Genomic DNA, 8,366 nt, shown 5'->3' on the forward strand with positions numbered 1-8,366 from the left:
AGCAATTTGCTGCAGCAACGAAAGTAAAGCAGTTGGTGAAAGAGATGACTAGGGCAAAATACAACATTTCACTGGGCGATTGGCTTTTGTCACATCCACTTCCGGGTGACTGGATGAGCATCTAAACATTCTCTAATTCTCGTTTATGTGAGTTAGTTTGAGTCATTAAAGAGAATATATTCTCCCTCTTGTTTTACCTCTTACAGTATCTGAGTAGCATTTATGTATTCCCCCCAAAAGACATCCTGACATCAAAGTATAGGTGAACCATTTTCAGTTGGTGATGCCATTGGACCCTCAGGATTTTGTTTTTTGTGGGATCAGTTACTGCATGAGGTAGAAGAGGAAGTGAAGATTCTCTTTTATACTTTCAACGAGAACCCCTTTGGGTCATTCCAACTTTCACATGCAATTCGATGCACATATAGATAAAGAAAACGTCAGTGTAGTTTGTCACACCCAGGTGAATTGTTGCATCTTGCTGCCCTGCAGTGTCTTTCATTAGTACTTCCCTTTTGTCACTGAGGCAGATAGAATGCCCCCTTCATTAAATGTGTTAGGACTTATTTCAGGGTTATGGGATTTGTCTTTATGTACATTTTACAGCAGAGCAGGGTTTGCAAATTTTATTGATAAGTGGAGTCACTGTGACTTCTGCTTCACAAATTTTGGAGTCATTTTGGAATATTTGGAGTCAAGTATCACAACGAAAAACGCCATTTTCAGACTTTCCAACACGTGGTCCTGACATGTATACACTATCGTGAGGGATACATGAAGTACCTGTGGCGGTCCGCTGACCTGGAAAGCTCAACTCCATGATGGCGGTCATCGAGTAAACTTTGACCGTAATTTACCCTCTTCCTGCTTTGTCGTGCAGTATAATTCTTTAATTTTGATGATTTAATTAAGGTTCTAGTACAACATTTACAATTAACGTAAATTGTATTTGTTGCGAAAAAGGTAAGGACAAAACTGTTTTTGTTACCGAAAATTTCTGGAGTCGAAGTGACTCCCTCCGTAACCTATGTGGAGTCATCTGAACAATTTTGGCGTAAAATACGCCAAATTTGGCGTATTTGCGAACCCTGGCAGAGGAATGTCAATTTGACTGTGTGACCAAAGTGAAGCACTTGATAAGAGAGATGAATGGAGTCAAAGCACATTGGCTTTTTCCTCATCCAGCCCTGAATTATTGGATTACCCATGGGATTCACCTCATTTTTGTCAACCCTAAGGGTGGTAGAAATTGAAATTATCATAGACAATTTCCTCTATCCCTTCACCTCAATCAGTGACTAATCAGCATGTATTTGTCCCCTAAGAGAGCATCTTGGCTTGAAATATGAGTTGGTGATGCCCTTGGACCCCAGGATGCTTTTTGGCGGGACTTAGTTACTGTGTGAGGTGGAAGAGGAATAGAGGATTCTCTACAATTATTTCCTTTAGTCACTGCAACATTTTTGTACAGTTAATGCAGTGTGTTTGTTTGTATCTTGTCTGCATTGGTCTCTTTCACCAAGTGCTTCTCATTTTCTGTTGAGGTAGTTTGACACCTCCCCTCTGTAAAATATGTGTTTATGAATGCCCACACCCTGGTATGAGAGCTGCTGCTACTGTGATTATGCACCTGAGGAGTTTGTGATAATTGCTGTGTGGTGTACCCACAAGTTAGGAGTAGCCCTTATTCTGAGTTACACCATCCTAATTTTCCAAACACCTCCACCAATCTGTCTCAGGACAATGCTGATATTTGGTTGAGCCAAAAATCTGATTAAATCTTAGTATTGTCCAAGAAATCAGGTAGTTTACACTGTATCTGCTCCTCACATTGATGTTCAAAGCCTTTTAAGAAAAGTTTAGTGATGAAATGATAGATCTCTATCACAAGTACAAGATAAACATCTTTGTGGCAAATTTATTACTTTCCGGGCTGATGTTATGTTGAACCACAAGGGTCGATACCCTTGTCACTTTTCTTTTGGAGCTATTTTGAAAAAGTAGCTCATAAGTTAGTAGTTTGAGTGTTTGTTTGGATGTGTGTTACAGGGGCCAATAGAGAGGAGAAGTGTGACATCGTGTTACCATGGTAGCACTATTTCTGGATGACAACAAGACCAACGCTGACAGTGACGGCAAGAAGATCGGTAAAAATTAATATGTTTGTATAAACAAACAACAACTTTGCACGTGCATCATGCTATTCTTACATTTCTCTACCGCCGTTGCACCACTGCAACATGAAACTTTCTTACCGTATTTCATGAGCCTGCTTTATGGAGTATGTGAACACAACAGACAAATTGTCGCTTCTGTTTTCTAATCAAAGGGAATTATAGATACAGTCCCAAAGAAAATTTCGCCAAGATTTGCCAAATTAAATGAAATTGAATAAGATCGGTGAATTTTGAAATAGTGCGAATAGACTTTTAAGTGACTTTTTTGGTGAATTTTGCTACCATGGCAATGTGACGTAATGACTTCTCTCTATTAGGTTGAAGGTACTATGAGTTGATGCTAGGAACCAATGAGATTTTGGCATCTTAAAGATAACATTGCTGAAGGTCAAACAAGGGCACTTTGAGACCGCCGTCTTGATTCTTCCAATTTTTTTGTCTTTTGTTACAGCTAAAGGTGTTAAGAAGCATAACATTGAAATATCTGTATGATTCAAAAGCTGAGTACAGTGATGCAGCTGTTTAAGGGTCCATATTTTAGTGTGGGTGCTGCTTCAAGACATTTCTCAGTGACCTAATTTGGCTATAGCGAACTGTATAACGCGTGCATTTCATAATTTATGAGTTCTGTTTCACCTGCTTTAATGTCCAGTATAAAAGATCATATATTTTTCAAAGTTCTTCCAATGAAACAATAATTGATATTTAGATATGGACTTAAATTTTATAATCCTGTTTACTGGATTACTGTGTGACAACTCGAATTCCCCAGCGTACAAAGCCCGGGAAGGGCAAAGTCCAACCCTATCACGTGCAAAGTATGTGACTGTATATCTCATGATGACTGGCATCCCACAGTAATAATAGTAACCTGAATGTATGAAGACCTCTTTAGTTTTCTAACTAGTGCCTTGAGTGAAGGCTCTTTTCTTTTAAGAATCAATAGCGTATAACACTTTTAGAATCAAGTCGTCAACGTTAAAGACTGTTTCATTCAGTAGAATCGCATGCGACAACCTTGTGAATAATGATGATGCAACCATCTACAACAATGAAAGACAAAGAAAAGTGAATCTATAGTACGAGGATCAACTCAGTTGTACCAGCGGTTTTTGCTTTCATTAATGTACAGCAATGCCTAATTTCTCACAAAAAAGTCTGAATTTAGGACTAAAACAGTAGATTGTTGATATGGTTACACTGAAGCATTCAAAATAGCTCATGCACATTAAATGCACCTATGTTATTACTTTTACTATGAGTCTCTCGTACTGATGTCACACGATGGCCACTGTTGTGAAGATTTCTTGTAGTTTAGGCATTCTTAAGTTGTTGAAGAAAACAAAGAAAACAAGTTTCCCGTGACATCATCCAAGTATGTGTACTCCAATAGATCAGGGGCAACAACCAATCACAGTACGCGTAGCATTCACATCATTGTATAAATTTATTTTATTCATGATATTGGTGTAACTACTTTGAAAAGCCATACGTCCCACGCTCGTGACATACTGATTATTTCGTCTTCAAGTTTACGAGCTTTCATTGTTTTGCCATAAAGTATGATCTTTACATTGCTGATCCTAGCAGTATGCAGGATGCGTGTCAAATATGAACCTAGTATGTGGCCTCGCTCTCCATGAGTTCTCCATAGCTCAGTGGATAGAGCACTGGCCCGGTGTTTGGGAGGTCACAGCGAAACCCCATAGCTAACTAAATCTACCCATCCCAGAAAATTTGGTAATCACCTGACCGTACACCGAATGAGCGACTGTCGGCACCACAGGAAAACCAATGTTTACTTTCACACTTTCTAACTACTTTAGGAGCCCAGGAGAAAACTGATTGCACATCAATGTTTTGATCAATTGATAGCTGTCAAAACAAGGTATCTGCTGACCAGTATCACCTGACTGAATCGTGGGGTCAGGTGTCGACCCATCGAGGTCGAGTACTTTTTTGAAGTTATCCACTGCCAAGTTACTAGTTTTCAAATGATCGCTGGCTAAAGTTTATTTTTTTAAAAATTCATATGAAATGTGTTGTGTTTATGTTACTATGGCCCCGCACTATTACAATTTTGCTTTCAAACTAACCTCAAATGTAAAAACTCAGCCAGTTATTTAAAAATACAAGCAGGGAAGACCTTTTCTTACCAAGGTCATGTGTTGGTCACACTCTACGTCCAATTCTTATGCTCTGATTGGTCAAAATTTGACAGGTGAGTTCATGCGGAAAATTTATGCAGCATCTTGAAACTTGTTTTGGCAGCTGAAGCTGACAGAATTTTGTGTCAACTTTTTAACTGCCCTTTTCCTCTGGATGTACAAAATGAAATACAGCTGCTATCAAGAGTCTTCTCTTATTCATGGCTAGTTTGTTTATTGTGTTTTTTGGTTGAGAGATGCGTCGCTTGTCAAAGTCGATTTCAGATGGCATTGTTTTCATTTTTCACCTTGCTTGATGCATAAGAGGGTTCAAAAGTCTCAAGCGATTCTGGCTTTACTTGATAGCTTTCAGGGGCTGCATCTTGAATGTTAAGCCCGAGTAATTATTGTATTTGATGCTTTTTTTTTATGCAGTCGAGCACAGTGTATGCGGCAAGTTTATGCACGTTTGTAAGATTTAAGACAATGATCTGACCTAGTATCAGGTTTGATATAAGCTTACAGAACTTTAAAAAGCCTTTAGATATATATTTTTTCACCGCAAAGAGAAAGAAAATGTTCTGAAGAATACATACTTAAAAATTTGGCTGTAGAAAGAAAACTTTGAGCAATTTTCTTGCCTTGAGTTCATCTTTAGAAAAAGCAAACACTGGGAGGTCGGCTTAAAACATATACTTAAACTTCAGAAGCTTTAAGACTCAGGATTTTTAGAAACACTTTAGTGCTTGTTTTTGTGAATGAAAATTGTTGTCTCTGTAAATGTTTCACCGAATTATATTTTTTTATTGATTGCTAGTAGTCTCTCTTGCAATTTTAATTTCTGTGCTGTTTGTTTCAGTCGTTCATGAACATTGCTTGCAGGAGTACTCAAAATGCTCCGCGTATAAAACCCTTTGTGAGATTATACACATCGTTTTAAAACCATTAAATAAAAAAAGAAATGTAGTAAATTCTCTATTATGATGAAGCGTAACTCTATTAATGTTCACTGCAAATTTGGCGCTTGTCGAAAGTGAGAACTGGCTGGCCGTATAGGTGATTTTGGAAATTTTTTGAATGGTTTTGCTAAAAGCCCACCATTGATCGTCCTGAATATTGACTGAGTGCAATTTGTCTTGAAAAATTGTGAAATACTGCATTCTGTCCGAGGTCTGTAGATAAATAGTACTGTTTCACCTCAGCTGTGATTTATAAAAAGTAGAAAAGGTTGGTTTACACACCCCCAGATTTGTTGGCAAGATTTTGTAAAGTAGACTTGTTGAAAGCAAAAAATTCGGCCTGATTTTTTGCAATAATTTGTTTTCCAGGCCTAATCTACTGTGATCAAGAGCCATTGATTGTGATCGAAGGTGATTGCCATTTTTTGGGTGTACATATAAGGCTACCAACTCAATGTAAGATGTTTCACTCTAAAATCACTTAGCCTTTCCCTCAAAAGTCACATTAAGTTAACTGATTTGTAAATGACAACTTTATTGTTCGATTTAAATCATAAATTTATTAATGGGAGCTTCGCCTTTATCCCTGGCTAAATCTATATATTAGGTTTGAATCCTGTCGGGGACTTAGATTATTTTTCTTTGTCCCATGCTTGTGACATGCTGATTAATTAAGATTAAATTTTAATCTTCACATTTGTTCACCCAGCTTAAAAATTTTCCATCTTTCAATCTTCAACCATAAAGTATGATCTTGACATTGCTGATCCTAGCAGTTTGCAGGAAGCATGTCAAATATGAACCCAGTATGTGGCCTCATCCTCCATGAGTTCTCAGTGGATAGAGCGCCCGCCCGGTGTTTGGGAGGTCATAGGTTCGAATCCTGTTGAGGACTCAGTTTTTTTTCTTTGTCCCACGCTCGTGACATGCTGATTACTTCATCTTCACATTTGTTCACCGAGCTTAAAATTTACCATCTTTCATTCTTCACCATAAAGCACAAACTCTACATTGCTGATCCTAGCAAATATGAAACCATAAAGTATGATCTTGACATTGCTGATCCTAGCAGTTAGCAGGACACATGTCAAATATGAACTTAGTATATGGCCTCGCTCTCCATGAGTTCTCCGTTACCCATTGGATAGAGTGCCCGCCGGGTGTTTGTGAGGTCATATGTTCGAATCCTGTTAGGGACTTAGATTTTTTTCTTCGTCCCACGCTCGTGACATGTTGATTATTTCATTGTCACAGTAATAAAGTTATTATTATTATTATCATTTGAGTATGACTCAAATTTTTCCGTTGTAAATGACCAAGGTGGTGATCTATGACATTAAAAAAATATCTGCTGTATTACTAATAAGCACATGAAACTACAGTTTTTTCAAGTTTAGTTTAGTTTTTTTTAAAGTAGGCATGGCTTTTATGATTTTTTCTTCACTGTGAAGAAATTTTTGTGTCTTACAGAAATCACGGCATCGCAATTAGGGGGGATTGGGAACTATAAGAAACCAAAAAACGGCTCAAAAAAGCACCTAAAAGTGAAAAACCCCTGTGCATTTTGATTGAAACCAAAAACTGAATACAAAGCCAAAGATTAACACACACCAATTTCCAAAACCCTACTGGTTCTTAATAGATGTGATACGTCGGTGACATTTTAAGCATGCATATTGTGTAGTCTCTTCTCACGAAGGATGTCTTGATAGGGCAAAAATTATGCAAGTGGACTCAATGTCTTAACCAGTTACCGTTTTTTTGTAGTTTTAAATCAAAACATTTTTACTTACTTTGCAGTCTGTCCTTTCCGTTGACTCTGGTTTTAATAGCTATGCTTTCAGTTTTTCTGCTGCTTTGTTTCTCTGTTGATTAAGTTAATTAAAGACCATTAATTCCCTTTACAATTAAACATTGAGAAACACTTTTCTTTTTTAATGGATCTTGTATATATATTATCCAATAATTTTACTGTTATGAGTTGAAGTTGAGTTTAATAAGCAATTTTCCTAAGCACCCTGCCTATTTTAGGCGTACTTATTCTTAAATAAGTTTTTTTTAATGTGATTTTATTAGGCCGGACTAGTATAATCTTAAAGATTACTGTAGAGAACGACCTAAACTACCCAGCCAGATTAGTATATTTCTGAACAGTGTTTACGGCAGTGATATTCATGATAGGTTTTTAATTTTGAATAATCTCCCGAAAATATTTTTATTTCACAATGGCCAGCAGTCATACCGGCCAGTTCTGGCTTTGGTATTAGCGCCCTCTTGGTCTTTTTCCGTGATACAACCAGTATTCTCAAAGATCTTATTGTTAAGTTTAGCCACTGAGAGAGCAAATAAAGAAACGAACTTTAACTGATTCTTTATCAATTGTGTTACCCAGTCCTAAATTCTTCGCGGTTTACCACAGACCAGCAAATTCACTGTGAAAGACAGTGTGAGCACCAATATTTTTGAAGACCTAGTTAATCAAGGTATCTTAAGAGAGGAAAAACTGGAGGTTGCTTTGTGTAAACTGGAGGTTAATCAGCATCTGATCAAACGTCTGAAAGAAGGCCTAACAGCCCCCTCTAAGAATACCAGACAAACGTAACTGCAATGAATAGATGTTCATCTGCTCCAAGGTCATGGCCAGGTTCTGAATTACGACAGGGCGGTCAGGTTTCTAGTGGTCAGAACGTGTTGTATGGGCATCTTCACCCGAAACAAGAATGACAAGGGTCTCTTTTCAGAACAATTTGACCCTGCCAGCCCGTGTCGGTTTGAAATTGTCGACTTGATTTTTGGAGTGCGTTGCAGGTGTGCTCTCGACTCGCCTAGCCACGGCTGTGAATTGTCCACTTCGTCGGGGATTTAGGACCTTCAAAATGGGAATTTTGGTGATGTGAATGATGGAAAATGTGCATTTTCTATCAGGACATTTGGTTCTGGCAGAATTGTCTCCATGTCGCAAAAGTCACAGAATTTATCGCCGCCGAGAGCGGAGCCGTCAAGAGAAGTTTGCCAACCTTCTCTTCTCTTTCCTCTACTGTCATCTGGGGGAAAACTGTCACTCAAAGAGGTATTAAACAGTG

The sequence above is a fragment of the Porites lutea genome, chromosome 1 (assembly GCF_958299795.1).
Source record: "Porites lutea chromosome 1, jaPorLute2.1, whole genome shotgun sequence".
In the NCBI taxonomy this organism is placed as follows: domain Eukaryota; kingdom Metazoa; phylum Cnidaria; class Anthozoa; order Scleractinia; family Poritidae; genus Porites; species Porites lutea.